Source organism: Gracilinanus agilis, chromosome 1, assembly GCF_016433145.1.
Source record: "Gracilinanus agilis isolate LMUSP501 chromosome 1, AgileGrace, whole genome shotgun sequence".
Lineage (NCBI taxonomy): Eukaryota > Metazoa > Chordata > Mammalia > Didelphimorphia > Didelphidae > Gracilinanus > Gracilinanus agilis.
In genome coordinates, this window is record NC_058130.1 from 402,696,428 (window position 1) to 402,711,475 (window position 15,048).

The following is a 15,048-nucleotide window of genomic DNA, read 5'->3' on the forward strand; positions in this document are numbered from 1 at the left end:
TTGTCTCTGACTATCCCCTGGATCAGGGGTCGGCAACGTATGGCTCTTTCTGCAGGAGCCATAAAGTCAATTTTTTTTTCAGGTGTTGTTACAGGAGCATGTACTGTGAGCACTGTACGGCTCTCACAAAATTACATTTAAAAAAATGTGGCATTTATGGCTTTCACAGTCAAAAAGGTTGCCGACCCCTGCTCTGGATCCTGGGGTTCAACATATTGATGCTGAACTTTGTGTGGACACCTGATCCACTTATTTCACTTTAGCTCTGAATCATCAAGCTCAAGAGATCTTCCAGTCTCAGACTCCCCCAACAGCAGGTGTCAGAGGCATAAACACCTGGTCATTTCATTTTCTTTTTATTAATTTCATTTTCTTTTTAACTCTGACCTTCTGTCATTGAATCAATATTGTGTATTGGTTCCAAGGCAGAAGAGCAGTAAAAGATAGGTAATAGGGGTTAAATGACTTGTCCAGGTTTACACAGCTGAGGCCAAATTTGAACCCAGGACTTTCTATCTCTGGCCTGGTTCTCAATCCACAGAATGACTTAGTTGCCCCTGGCCATTTATTCTTTGAAAAGTGTAATTGGATTGCCTTTTGCTTTTGTACACTTTTGTACATGCCCTAGTATACCTGTTTTCCCCAGTGACTACTAAGAAAAACTATCAATGAGACCAAGACCACTGCCATATCTAATGATACATACCACATTCTGTACTCAAGATCTTGGACTCCTCAGCTGAGAGTATGAGGCTTTCTGCTGTGAAGGTGGGCCACTTTTGGAATTAGAGGGCATGAGTTAGGAGCACAGCCCTGCTACTCATTACCTTTCTGACCCTAAGCAGTCACAATTTCTCTGGGCATCAGTTTTTAGATGACTGGTAAGGTCCCTTTCAGTTCTCGTTTTATGATTCTATTTATTTTATAGGACCGAGATTGGCAATTGTACTGAATCTGAGTTTAGTTGCCTTTCAGTTCTCATTTATGATATTTTAGTCATTTTGCACACTGTCCTCTTGATTATTGTTTTATATGATCTGAATTTGTTGATGTGAGTCTTCCTATGATTCTTTGGATTCATATTTATGACTTACTATTTTAGACCAGTATTTCCCAAATTAATTTGGGTATAGAACACTCTGCAGTTTGAAATAAACCAATAGGAACCCACAAATACTAATGTAGAGAAACTGGGGTTATAGAATGCTTCAGAGATAAATGGTGAGTTGGGAAGTTTGGGGACTAAATAGAAAATATAAGCCTATTTTAAACAAAAAATCAATTATTGCAATATAATATTTTGATGTTTATGATTTAATTGTGTGTATGCTTGTGATTTAATGTCATATATAATGACACATCTCTGACATACTAGCTGTGTGTCCCTGGATAAGTAGCAACCTTTCTGGGTTCTAGTTAACTGTCTAAGATTATAAAGTGTAGGAAAGGTGCTGCCCTGCAGTAATAGAAGGAATCTCTTCTTCCAGAAGTTTTTACACCAATAAAATCACAGGTCCAGTCCCTATCCTCATATCTATGGAACCTCATGGAACTCCCACACAGATAATATCTTAATAGCTTAGGAAACTGTTTTAGATACATTTTCTCCTCTTGGGGCTTTAAGGTACCTTTTAGAATCCTAAGATCATTGATCCAGAGGGATAGAAGAGACTTTGGAGACCATTTAGTCTGACTACTTCACTTTACAAATGAGGAAACTGAGGCTCCAAGAGGATGAGCAGAATTTGAGACAAGATCTCTTTGTGCCAACTTCAGTCTTCCTATATTTCTGTTCAGTATTCAACTGTTCTCTGAAGCCTTTTTAGACTGGCCCCAACTAGCTGTGTACATTAAATTCAGCCAAGAGATTTTACTCAATCTCCAGCCCTCTCATCTTCCAAGATACTCAGCATTCCCTTGTGTGGGTTACAGACACTCACAGACATGACTTTGCCCTTTGTGATATTTCTTGCCTACTCCCTTCCTTAACCACTCTTAAACCCCAGTAGAATATAATCTTCTTAGGGGCAGGGATGAAGATTTTTCTTCTCTTGGTAGCCTAACAAAAAAGTTCCCACATTCCCGATCATCTTACTGTCATGGAGTCTCTACTCAAGCCATCATCTACATTTCCTTCCCCCTAGAACCTTACCCTGCTTCTGGAATCCCCTGGGTTCTGACTGGCAAGCTTTCACCTCATCTTGCCTGGTCCTGAACCCCTACCTGAGTTCTTCAGTCTCTATCTCTGTCTCTGTCTCTATCTCTCCTCTCTCTCTATCTCTCTCTTCTTTTCTGTCCCCTCCTCCCCCCCGCCCCCAGCCCCTATTCACACATCCTCCCATAGTGATAGACACTGAAGATGTGACAGCTGTGTGCCTCAGATGGAGAGTGAAGTTTGAGTGTTTGGAGAATAGACAGTGTTTGGGTTGAGCAACTGAACAGATGTTGATCAAATTCCCCAAATAGTAAATGGTCAAAGGATATGAATAGGCAGTTTTCAGAAGAAATCCAAGCTATCAATAGATCTGTGAAAAAATGCACTAAATCACTAATGATTAGAGACATGCAAATTAAAACAACTCTGAGGTACTACACACACCCATCAGTCTGGCAAAGTTTACAGAAAAGGAAAATGACTAAATTCTAGAGGGACGATGAGAAAACTGGTACAATAATGCACTGTTGATGGAACTATGAACTGGTCTAGCCATTCTGGAAATGATGTCCCTCAAATGATATATAACAAACTGTGCACGTATGACCCAGTGATGTTACTCCTAGGGCTTTACTCCTGAAGAAATCAAAGAAAGATGAAAAGGACCCAGAGACACAAAAATGTTTTTAGTAGCTCTTTTTGTGTTGGCAAAGAATTGGAAACTGAGGGGGTGGCCATCAGCTGAGGAACAGTTGAGCAAGTTATGGTATATGAATCTAATAGGATACTATTGTGCTGAAAGAAATAATGAAGGAGATGGTGGAAACTTCTAGAATTACCAACATCCAATTTTAGGTTCTTCAGGATGCTCAAAAGCATCTCATCGTACCAACTTTTGGAACATCACTCTCAACTCTTGCAAAACTCCATCCAGAACAACTGCAGCATGGTACATATTCTCTTTCACAAGGAAAATTTTATGATTTACTGTATCATGGCCATAATGTAAAGTCATAGTGGAAGAGAATTCCCACCACCAGCCAACATAAAAGAAATATTAAAAAAAAAAAAGGAACATGGGGGCAGTTAGGTGGCTCAAGAGGATTGAGAGCCAGGTCTAGAGACAGAGGTCCAGGATTCAATTCTAGTCTCAGATACTTCCTAGTTACCTAGTTCCTAGTGACCCTGGGCAAGTCACTTGATCCCATTGCCTACCTCTTATCACTTTTCTGCTTTGGAACCAGTATTGATTCTAAGATGGAAGGTAAGGATTGTTTTTTCCCCCCTTCCAAAATGGGAACATAGTACTCACTGGCATCTCACTAATTTGCTTCTCTTGAAGCCCTAGAAGCTTGTAATGACCATGGATTACCAGAATTATATTTTAACCTTTCATCATTTTTATTGGGTCACCAGCATCCCAGTGAGATAAGAGAACAGATAGTCATCACTATTTCATATCAGAACTGGGGAAACCAAGGTGATTTAACCAGGTTTACATAACAGAGGAGCTGGAAGAACATGAACTCTATCCAAAGTCCCCCCACCTTTTCCCAAATCTTATTTTTTTTAACAGTTTTTGTTTTTGACATCACCTTTTCAATTTTGAATATATCCCTTTTCTATAGAGTGAATGAAGAATGAAAAAGTAAAGATAAAAAAGGCAATCCAGGAAAACCAGTCAACACAATCACTACATCTAACATCATATGCAACATTTCACACCCACTTCTGAAGCAGGGAGAGGTTACTTTTTTCTTTTCTGGATCATAAAAAAGCCTAGTCATTATAATTATGCCATTCCTTTTTTTTTTTTTAGTTTAAACATACTTGTTTATTTGTCACCTTAGAGTTCCACAAATTATACCATTTCTTTTCTTTCTACTAACTTTTTTGTAATCATTGGATACATTGTTTTCTTGGTTCTGCTTACTACACTTTGCACTAGTTCACAATTGTCTTCTCATGTTTCTCTTCATTCTGTATAGCCTTATTTCTTACTACGTAGCAATATTTCATTATATTCATGTACCACAAATTGTTTAGTCCCTGATTTACAGCCATCTACTTTGTTTCTAGTTCTTTGCTTCTATTAAAAGTGGTTTTTGCTTTATGTGTGTATCTCCTTCCCTCCCCTTCTTTTTTCCTGTTGTGGACCTTGGTCAATCCCTAGCAATGGGATCACTGAGTCAAAGAGAATGGACATTCAATGACCCTTTCCTTTTTTTATGCTGGAATAGGGAGGAAAACTTTTACTGACTGCAATGATGACTTATGGGCTCCAGGGGTGGGAGATGAAAACTAATTCTTAAGACAAATGAAGAAGGATTCTTACAAAGGGTAGACAGCAGCAGATCTTATAAGGAGAAATGGAGCACAGTGTTAGCCCCTAGTCCACCAGACCCTCCCTCCCCCAAACCGCAAAAACCCAACCCTATGTGTTATCTTTGGCATTCATGCCACAGGTTACCAATTCCTTCACTAAGACTAAGAAGCTTTGCTCTGTCCAGTGGAAACTAGCAGTTTCTTTTACCTCCAATTCTTCCATAAGCCTTTGTACCTTCTGCCAGCATACAATGCCTGGCTCCAGTTCAGTGGCCAGCCCTCTTCAAGCCAGGTATTTGGCTCTCAGCACTCATGACTCGTAGGCTCTCTCCCAGCAACTCCCTGTGCCTTTCCCCCAAACCCTAAGGCTACCATTTAAACCCCAGTTTCCTGACTAAAAATATTTATTGACGCACTGCTATTTCCTGCAGTGGACCACATCAATAAATGCTGAAAGCCATTCAATGTCTCAGGTTTCTCAAAGCATCCTGGGAAATTCTTTGCTGCTTTGGATAACCACATGAACTCTGGCATGGTGGTATCCATGACCAAGCCAAAATCAGTTGCACGCAGGCAAGGAAAAAACAACATGCTGGGGCACATGGCCACAGCTCCAGCAAACGGATGCTGGAGATGTAAGGGCTTCTTCAAGTGTATATTCCATCGAGTATTTTTAAACATACTAGAGTAGACAGACAACCCTCCTCCTCTCTCCCCCTCCAACTCACCCATGCAAACCCAGTCATTTTCTGGATTTAAAAACAAAACAAAATGCTAGCCTGGAACATTTCACCACTCCAGCTCCAGCCCCTGTAGATCTGTCTTGCTTCTATTCAAGGAGACCATACTGTTGCCATCTCCAACCTTAAGGGGAGAAAGTACACCTTTACTTACTCTGTGCAAAAGGCCTCCTGATCACAGACAACAAAGGGAGGCAAAGGAGTGGAAAAGGCCCAGTAGTATTGGGACAAAATGTCTATTTATGTGTTGGGATTTGTCTTTTTTTTTTTTTTTAAACAGTCTCTTTCTATGTTTCTTTACAGACAGAAAATGTGAAGCTGTTAGAGATGAAGTCCCAATGTATGAAAAACTTCCCATTGCTGGTACTGTTATTGACACCAAGATCAAAGAAATGCTATTAAAATGAAAGGGCACCATGCAAGAGTGCCATGAAATAATACATGCATTAAACAGGTTGGTCCATCTGATCAAGATAGAACTAAACATGTTATTTACTATCTCTTAAAAAAAGAACCAAAACCCAAGTCCTTACCTTATATCAATTCTAAGGCAGAAAAGCTGTAAGGGATAGGCAATTGGGGTTAAGTGACTTTCCCAGGGGTTACACAGCTAGGAAGTGTCTGAGGTCAGATTTGAACCCAGTTCCTCCTGATTCCTGACCTGGTTTTCTACCCATTGTGCTACCTAATTGCCCTCATTGTGATCCTTTAATCTATTTTATTCAGACTAAATATTGTGAATAATGTTTATAACATTCATCTTCTTTGCCATTTTTAGTGAAATGTTTTGGCAGAAGAGTAATATTTCTGTTTTTTGTTTGTTTTATTTCTATTTTATTTTGCCTTTTGGGGATATTTTGAATTATCTTTATCTTCATTTTAAAGGCTACAAATAAAAAAGCTGCATGTGGTCCTAGCTAGGGCTATGGTTTCCTATCCTTGAATTCATAAGATCATATATATTTAGAGCTGGAAGGTATCTTAGAGGCCATTGAGTTCATCTTCCTTTGCACTGTGCAGAAGAGGAAATCGAGGCACCACAAGATTAAGTGATTTGCCCAGAATCACACAACTATTAAGTGTCTGAGGCAGGAGGCCAAGTCGTCCTGACTCCATGTCCTGTATTCTACCAATTACATTGGATTGTCTCTCTAACAGAATGGGGTTGGGGTATCAAAGGTAAACTGATTTCTCATTCACAACTTTGCACTTCTGTCTTAGTTGGTCCACATGTAGTTACTGAATGTGCCATATACAAAGAATCAGGAGTCCCCAGAGAGCCTGAATCATGCCTCTGCTCAAGAAGCTTTGGTAGAGGGGGCAGCTAGGTGGCAGCTAGGTGGCTCAGTGAACTGAGTGCCAGGCTTGGAGATGGAAGGTCTGGGGTTCAAATCTGACCTCAGATACTTCCTACCTGTTTGACTCTGGCAAGTCATTTGATACCCTATCAATATCAATTCTAAGATGGAAGTTAAGGTTTTTTTTTTTTTTAAGAAAAAAAAAGCAGCTTTGATGGCTCCCTCAAGGATTAAACAACATATTTTTCCATTTGATATTTAAAGTCTTTTGTGACCCACCCCAAGCTGTATTTCCATGCCAATTATATATTACTCTACTTCAAACACTGAAATTCAGGCAAAGTTTCCTGCTTGCTGCTACCACACAGAGTACTGCATCTTCCATCTTTGTGCATTTTCCTCAAGTTGGCCCCTCAGGAATGCCAATCTCCCTTCAAGGCTTGGCTGAACTACCATCTCCTCCAAGATGCCTTTCTTCATTCTCTCTCATCTATTAAAGAGTATCTTGTGTTTAATGTTCTATGTGTATGCTCTTCCGCTACCCCCAGTAGAATGTAAGTAAACTCGTTGAGGTCAGGGTTACTTTCATTTTACTCTTTTATCTCCAGTTCTAGAACCCCAAAGGCTTTTAATAAATGCTTGCTGAATTGAAGTGGCTTAGCTAGCCACTAGATTTCTAGACAGAGGATGGAGGTTTAAGCCTCCCACCTCTGTCACTTAAGAGCAGAGCCACTTTCTCTATTTAAGCCTTATTTTCCTAATCTGAAAAATGAAAGGATTGGGCTAGATGATCTCCAAGGTCCCTTCTAGTTCTCAATCCCTTGATCCGATATTCTACAATCCTATATTCTCCTAGGATAAAAAGGTTTTATTTTGTTTTTAGGAAGAAAATGTCTAGGACTTTGCTGTTGTTGTTGTAGCTACTGTTATTGGGACTTTAAAGAAATTCTTTCATCTGTACTTCAAGAGTTTTTGAGTGAGGTACTAGGATGCTGCATCCTTCATATCATGTATGAGGAAACCAAAGGTCCTAGTGACTGAATGGTAAGGTGTGAATGTCTTTCAAGGCTTCAAAATGATAATCGATTGCCTGAATGATGTGGCTGCTTAGACTGTCTGCTCCTCAATAAAAACCTTGATACGGCCAAGTGACAACATTTCGTGCTACTTCTCTATATTAAAGGAACATTTATCCCATCATTAAAGGCCCAGATGAAATCGTACAATTTTCATAAAGTTTTCTTTGACCAATTCAGCCCATAAGGATCTAATATTCTCTGAAAGGAGGAGAGGTAAAGGGGGAATGTATGCAAGTTCAACATGAGTCAATCATGAGATATGACATCCAATAAAACAAATGTAATCTTGGGCTGCATTGAGAGGCAAAATGGTCAAGAGTAGAAAAGATATACTTCCACTGGACTCTATCCTATTCAGACAATATTATGGAATATTACATTTAGTTGAAGGTACATATTAGTGGCAGGGCACTGACAAGCAAGAGATCGTCCAGGGGAAACCAAGATAGTAAGGACCTTGAATTCATGTCATATGACAATTAGTTGAAGGACCTAAGAATGTTTAACAGAGAAGACTGGGAATATAAGGCTGATGGCGGAATATTTGCCTTCAGGTATTTGAATAGCCATCATGTGGAATAAGAATTAGACTAGAGTAGTTTGGCTCCCGTGGGCAGAACCAGCAACAATGGATGGAGGTTGCAAAGAGGAATAGAGGGAATATTTAAGATTAATATCAGGAAAAAATTCCTAAACATTAGCATTTTCCCCAAATGGCGTGGGCCGCCTTGGGGAATAGTGGGTCCTTTTTCCTGGAGGCCTGGAGGCAGAGACTGGGTGACTCTTTTTTGGGAATGTTGTAGCTGGGAGCTGGGAGGAGAGGGGGACTGTTTTTCAGGGTCAGGTTGAACTATATGACCTCTGAAACCTGACCCTTAGAGTATGTGATTCTATGAATTAAGAATGAGTATATCCCAGGTGAAGGCATATCCAAACTTCTGTCTTCAGTCCACCTGAATGGCATTTCCTGGAGAACTCTGAAGGTTCCTACTTACAGAAAGCATCTACTTTGATATTTACAGGACCCTACCTAGCCTGGCCCGGGGACAATCTTTGGACACACTGATATAAGTATATGTCAGTGACTTATCTTTAATGGTGGCATTCCTGTCCTGTCTAACTTCCCTCCTTGAGAACATGTGTCCAAGAGCCTTTCCTGCCCATATGGGAAGAAAGTGATACTATAAATTCACTTAGACAAATGAATTAGTCATTAAGGCTATTAACTTTACCCTCCCTGATTCTACACACAGATGTAGATATGCAAGACATGTTTTTGGTGATGGAATGAAATAATGATCAGTGCATTGTGGTAGAGTGGAAATTGCCCTGATTTTGGGGACAACTTAATCACTCTTCCTGGGTCTTAGTTTGTATATCTGCAAAAGGGGGGGAAGGGGATGGTGGACTAGATGGCCTCTGAGATCCCTTCCAGTTCTAAATCTCCGAGTCTATCAAAACATGAGCCAAATGAACAAGAGAGGGTGGAAGAGTTCAGGGAAAGGAGAGAACACTTTGCTATGAGGGTGATGAGAAGGCTACATAAGAAGAGGTGTTCTTAAGTTGGGCTAAATGTTGGGGGAGGGATGAGAAGAAGAGAGAAAACTTCTCATGGGAGAGAAGATTGTGGAACAAATGGAGGCTGGAGGCTGCAATATCCTTGGTGAGTTCAGGAAACAGTGAGTTAATCAGTTTGGCCAGAGGACAGTGAGCCTCGAGGGGGAATGGGAGATAATATTGGGGTAGCCCCTACCCCTCCATGGTTGAATTACAGAGGCCTGAAGTACCAGGTTAAGGATTCTGGACTGGAGCCTGAATAATTAGGAGTTGGACAGTCATTACTAGTAGACAGGGATGGTGGTACTGGGCCCCTGGTTCTCCAATGAAACAAAGGCACACTTTGTTGCAACTCTAATGTGACTCATAGAAGCCCCTTTCTCTATGTGACCCCCATGAGCAGAGCATCTCCTTGTCAGTGGGCCACCCATCAGCTTGCACTATTCCCAGCTACACTTGTACGGTATTTTTTTTTTTTTCTTCCTGAAAATAACAACAATAAACACTTGTCTCTTTGTGACCTAGGAAACAGAATGCAAAAATGTATGGCAAAAATAGCACTCTCTGGTACATGCAAACGCCCTGAGCAGAGGAAGCAGGAACAAAAATGGAAGCCCCAAATAGGGACTCTTGTCACTAAGGCAGGAGTGTCCTGGTCTCTCTCTGATCACCACTCAAGAGTTTCAGCTTACAACCTTGGATGGCTCATCAGTCTGAGAACTCTCCCTCTGCTTATTCAGAAGAGCTCTGGAGAAAGGAATGTGATTCTTTGGGGCTTGACAGCCCTTCCCTCAAATCCTGTGGCTAATTCCATACGTGACAGTAATGGCCAGGAGGATGATGGTGATGATATCTCAAACAGGGAGGAAATCTATGAATAGGAAAGTGGCCCCTGGCCATTTCATTGACCTTCCCTGGTACAAAAAGGTAGTCAGTCAAGTGAAGTTGTAACTCATTGAAATTAGATAGCACTAGAGAGAATGTGAAGTATCCTTGCCATATCTGCCATGGATTCCATCTACAAGGGCTTGGAGTGGAGGGGGAAGGATGTGAACCTAGATGATGAACTTGGAGTTGCATGTTTTGCTAAGAGGGGCCCAAGGAAATATGAGGGCGAGGGCAACTGTTGAGATTGAAAGGGCCAAATAACGGAAGAAACCTGACAGAACTGTCATATGTGATGGGAAGGTAATGACTTAAGTATCGGGGGGCTGCTCTCAGTAAAAAGTCTATTTCTAGCTGGCTTCCTACTCTTGGTTCATTGCCATTCCCTTACCACCTTTTGCTCTGCCACTCCTTCCCATATCCAAGGTTTTCCATATTGCTTTTCTCTTGGTCCAGTCAAAGAAGGAAGAAGGCATGTCCAATAAACCCATTAATACTGGATTGTTGGTGACAGTGTAAATCTTCCAGGGGCCATTCTTAGGACTCTAACTCTGTAGCTCTCACAGGTAACACATATTTTTCCCTCCCTTTAAATCCAGAGTTGGCAATCTGGGGTGTGTTTAAATTCATCTTTTGGTTGAGTTACTTAAAGAGAGACTTTCAAAGAGTCACAGGCAATTGGAGAGAAAATAGAAACAACTAAATAGTCAAAAAAGTAGTTCTCTACAGCTTTCTATGTTCCTGACTTAGCTTAGAGTCAGAGGACATGGATTCAAATCCTAGCCTTCCCATTTACTACTTATATTATTTGAGGCAAGTCACTTCTCTCTGTAAGATGAGAAAGAGCTGATCCATTTAGAGCAAAATCAGTGATCCTGTTATTCTATTCTGGTTTGGCTCTAAATGTCAAGTGAAGTGTTCTTTCTTCCTTCATTGACTACTATTATGTGTCAGGCCCCAAACAGGTATATCAGAAGGTAGGGAAGCCTCGATCCAAATTCAGCCCCATTGCTTTGCTTTATTCTAGTAGAATCAAGATGTATGGATGATAATTATTATTTACATACTTCAACTGAATTGAATGCAATATAACCCAACTTAGTAATGTTTATTAAATGCCTACTATGCGCAAGGGTCCCCATACAAGATGTGGATATACCAGGAAGGAAATAAGCCTTTGTCAAGTGCTTCACTATGTGGTAAGTGCTTTACAAATATTCTTTCTCCACATGTAAAATCTGTATCAGATTGCTTGCTCTTTCAGGGAGGGAGAGGGAAGGAGAAAGGGAAAGAATCTGGAACTCAATTTTTTTTAAAAAAAAAAAAGGTAAAAATTGGGAGCAACTGGGTAGCTCAGTAGATTGAGAGCCAGGCCTAGAGACAGGAGGTCCTAGGTTCAAATCTGGCCTCAGACTCTTCCTAACTATATGACCCTGGGCAAGTCACTTAACCCCCATTGTGAGCTCTTACTGATCTTCTGCCTTGGAGCTAATACACAGTGTTGACTCCAAGATAGAAGGTAAGGGTTTAAAACAAACAAATATATAAATAAAAATAAAAAGGTAAACATTCTTTTTACATGTAATTGGGAAAAATTAATATATTTTTAAAAAGACCCAAATATTTTCCCATTTGTTGAAAATAGACTGACGGACCAGTCTCTGGTCTTGAAGAGTTTCTAGTCAATTCATTCAACAATGGAACAGATAAGTCCAGAGAGGCCTAAAGAGATGAAGTCTAGAGATGTCCAAAGTGATCCAGCAACCAGAATTCAGGGGCCGTGACAGGACCAAGGAGAGAGAGGGCTGACATCAAGAGTCATAATCCATGGAAACTCTGGCTTTCCAAGCAGCATTTGAAAACTTCTGTGGGTGGGAAGGGATTAAGACACAATATACTGAGGCAGTCATGGTTGAGCTGGGCCTTCAAGTCTGGGTAGAAATTAGATAGGCAATTATTGTTCAGTTGTTTTTCAGTCGTATCCAACTCTTTGTGAGCCCATTTGAGATTTTCTTGGCAAAGACTGGCAAAGATATCAGAGCGGTTTGCCATCTCCTTCTCCAGCTCATTTTACAGATGAGGGAACTGAGGCCAACAAGATGAAGTGACTTGCCCAGGGTCACACTGCTAGGAAGTATTTGAGGTCAGATTTGAACGTAGGACCTCCTGTCTCTAGGCTTGGCTCTCAATCTGCTGAGCGGTTACCCAGCTGCCCCCTTGTGTTTTTATTTTTATTTTTGCTCATAAGCGGTTCACAATCTAGTAGGGAAAGGTAACATTGTAAGAGGAGAGAAAGCCCAAAAGGGCATTGGCAGGGAACAGGAGACTCCAACCTGTATTCGACAGTCTCCTTATAGCTTGGGGAAGGTAGAGACCAATGGCCAGTTGCAAAAACATACACGGGAACAGAGTTCATCTCATTTTGCTGTTCTGAATGGTTAATACCACTGCCCTCCTCAAAAACATGAGCCATTTACTAAATAAACAAATCATGGTTGAGAATAAGACAGGGCAACAAAAGCTTACCTAAATGATTTGCTAAATATTCACCATCACTGGCAGTATGTCTGTCCGACGGTACTCCCCCCAAAGTTGGGTGTCTTTCACTGCATCTGGATAGGCAGGAGTGATAACATCTGCTCAGGAGAGTCGCCACAGCCTCATTCCCTTGATAACCTCTGCCAGCTGGGCAGCCCAGCCTTCTCTTTCCCCTTGGGTCGAGAGGAAGAGCCCAAGCCTCCTCTGAGGGTTTTCCAAGGCCACAGACTCCAGCTGGCTACAAGCTTTCCCCCTTCCCACCTCCACACCAGGGAATGAGTCTTCACTTCACGCTTACCTAAGCGAGAGACACAAGTCTCGCTCGCATCAGCTGTAACTTCCCAGAGCTTTTTTTCCCCCATCTCAGCCCATGTCCCTCCTGCCGTCCCCAAGCTCTCAGTATGGATGCAGTTCAGCAGAGCAGAGCATAATTTGACCTAATTTTTACTAGAATAAATATGCTGAATTTTCACCCATGCACGTAGCATCTCAGAACACCTTTGGCACAAGCAAAAAGGGAAAGGGTGAGTGCTTTCAGGCACCGGGCTCTTCCCATGAGTGGGACAACCACATAAAAGGGGCTCCATGATACCATGTAGTAGCTCCATGGAGATGAAGGAAGGTACTGGCAGATCAGGGAGCATTCCGACTTCCTAGAACTGAGTCCTGCCAGGTGGTGAAATGGATGGAATACTGGACCTGGAGTCAAGAAGGTCTAAGTTCAAATCTACCCCCAGACACTTAGCTGTGTGACCCTGGGCAAGTCACTTCAATCTTTTTCTGCCTCAGTTTCCTCAACTGTAAAATGAGGAAAATAATAGCATATGCCTTCTAGGGAATATTGGTTATCTTAAGGGAGATAAAATTTGTAAAGTCATCGTCATATGGAGGAGCCTAATAAACATCTGTTTCTTCTTTGATTCCTTCCAGATAACTGAGGCTTGAGTAACTCAGGAGAACAGGATGGTCCGAATCAACCATGCTCTTTGTATAGCTGAATTCCCACTCAATCTCGAGGCCCTGAACTCTTGCAGCCAGAAACCAAGACCTTGCCTCTCTTGGGTATCCAATTGGACCTTTGAGCTGTTGGTCTTGACCTTGATTCTGTTTCTCATTCTGCCTCTCATCTCTAGATTGTTTAAACCATTTTAAAAATTCTGAACTTAACAATCACCAGATAAAATGATTCCAAATATGCATTGTAGAAGAGAGAAGACTGTACATGAAACTGTGAATCTCAATTATGGAGAGCTTGCTTTTTTTAAAAGTGTATCATAAATTCAACATGTTACTTTCAGAGTTGTTAACTCTGAATCTTCCCAGCTAGTCAATCCATCCACCTGGTTCCTGGTGTCTGCTTGTGGCGCTAACTTCTCTATCTCCATCTGTGCTCGGATCCTGTGAATATATTTCCTCCCATCCTCCACCTTTTCCCTTCTGCTCCAAGAGCAGGAAGAAGGTTCAATTAGTACCATGGACTCTCCTCCACAACAAGATCTAGCTTACTACCTCCTTCCTCCTTTATTTTATTTATTTATCTTAAAAAAACCTTATCTTATGCTTTAGAATCAATACTGTGAATTGGTTCCAAGGCAGGAGAGCAGTAAGGGCTAGGCAATGGAGTTAAGTGACTTACCCAGGGTCACACAGCTAGGAAGTGTCTGAGATCACATTTGAACCCAGGACCTCCCATCTCTGAGGCTGGCTCTCAATCCACTGAGACACTAAGCTACTCATTATTGCTTTGTGATTTACTAAATGTTTTTGAGCAAATCTCTACTCAGCAGGGATACCTGCTACCCTCAAAGATGTAGGAACCCTATCCTCAGAAGTGAGGACAAAGCCCAGACCTGAATGGGGAGAGGGGGGGAAGAATCTGTTAATTTTTACTTCATAATTAACCCCACACCAGTAAAAAACCAACCAGTCAAACAAACAAACAAAAAAAACAAATAGAAACATATAATGGAAATAGCACTGGGAAGCAAGTGACTTGGGTTCTAGGCTCAACTCACTTCAATTCTCTGGACCCAAATTTCTCATCTGTAAAATAAAAAGATGGGCTAAGTGACCTTTAAGTTCTCTCCTAGTTCAATTGCTCTATGATATAGTAGACAGCAGGCATGAATTTAATGGAAAAAGCAAAATGCCAGTCCACTAGTCCTACCTTGGTAAGGAACTTGCTGTGTGACTTTAAGCAAATTACTTAATTTCTCTGTGTTTCAGTTTATTTGAGGAAATAGCAGGATCAATAATACATGCTCTACTTATTCTGAAGGAATATTGTAGGGAGAAAGTCTACATAAAAATACTCTGAAAAAGTAAAAAACAAAACAAAACATGGGGGAAGCTGGGTGGCTTCAGTGGATTGAAAGCCAGGCCTAGAGATGGGAGGTCCTAGGTTCAAATCTAGCCTCAGACACTTATTGCTCTTCTGCCTTGAAACCAATACACAGTATTGATTCTAAGAC

The 15,048-nt window shown here is 41.1% G+C and overlaps 1 protein-coding gene across 2 annotated transcripts in view; it reads right to left on the reverse strand.

Annotated features, from left to right (window-relative positions):
* Window positions 1–15,048, reverse strand: part of CTIF (cap binding complex dependent translation initiation factor) — a 363,068-nt gene that overhangs the window by 60,251 nt on the left and 287,769 nt on the right. The window lies entirely within an intron of this gene.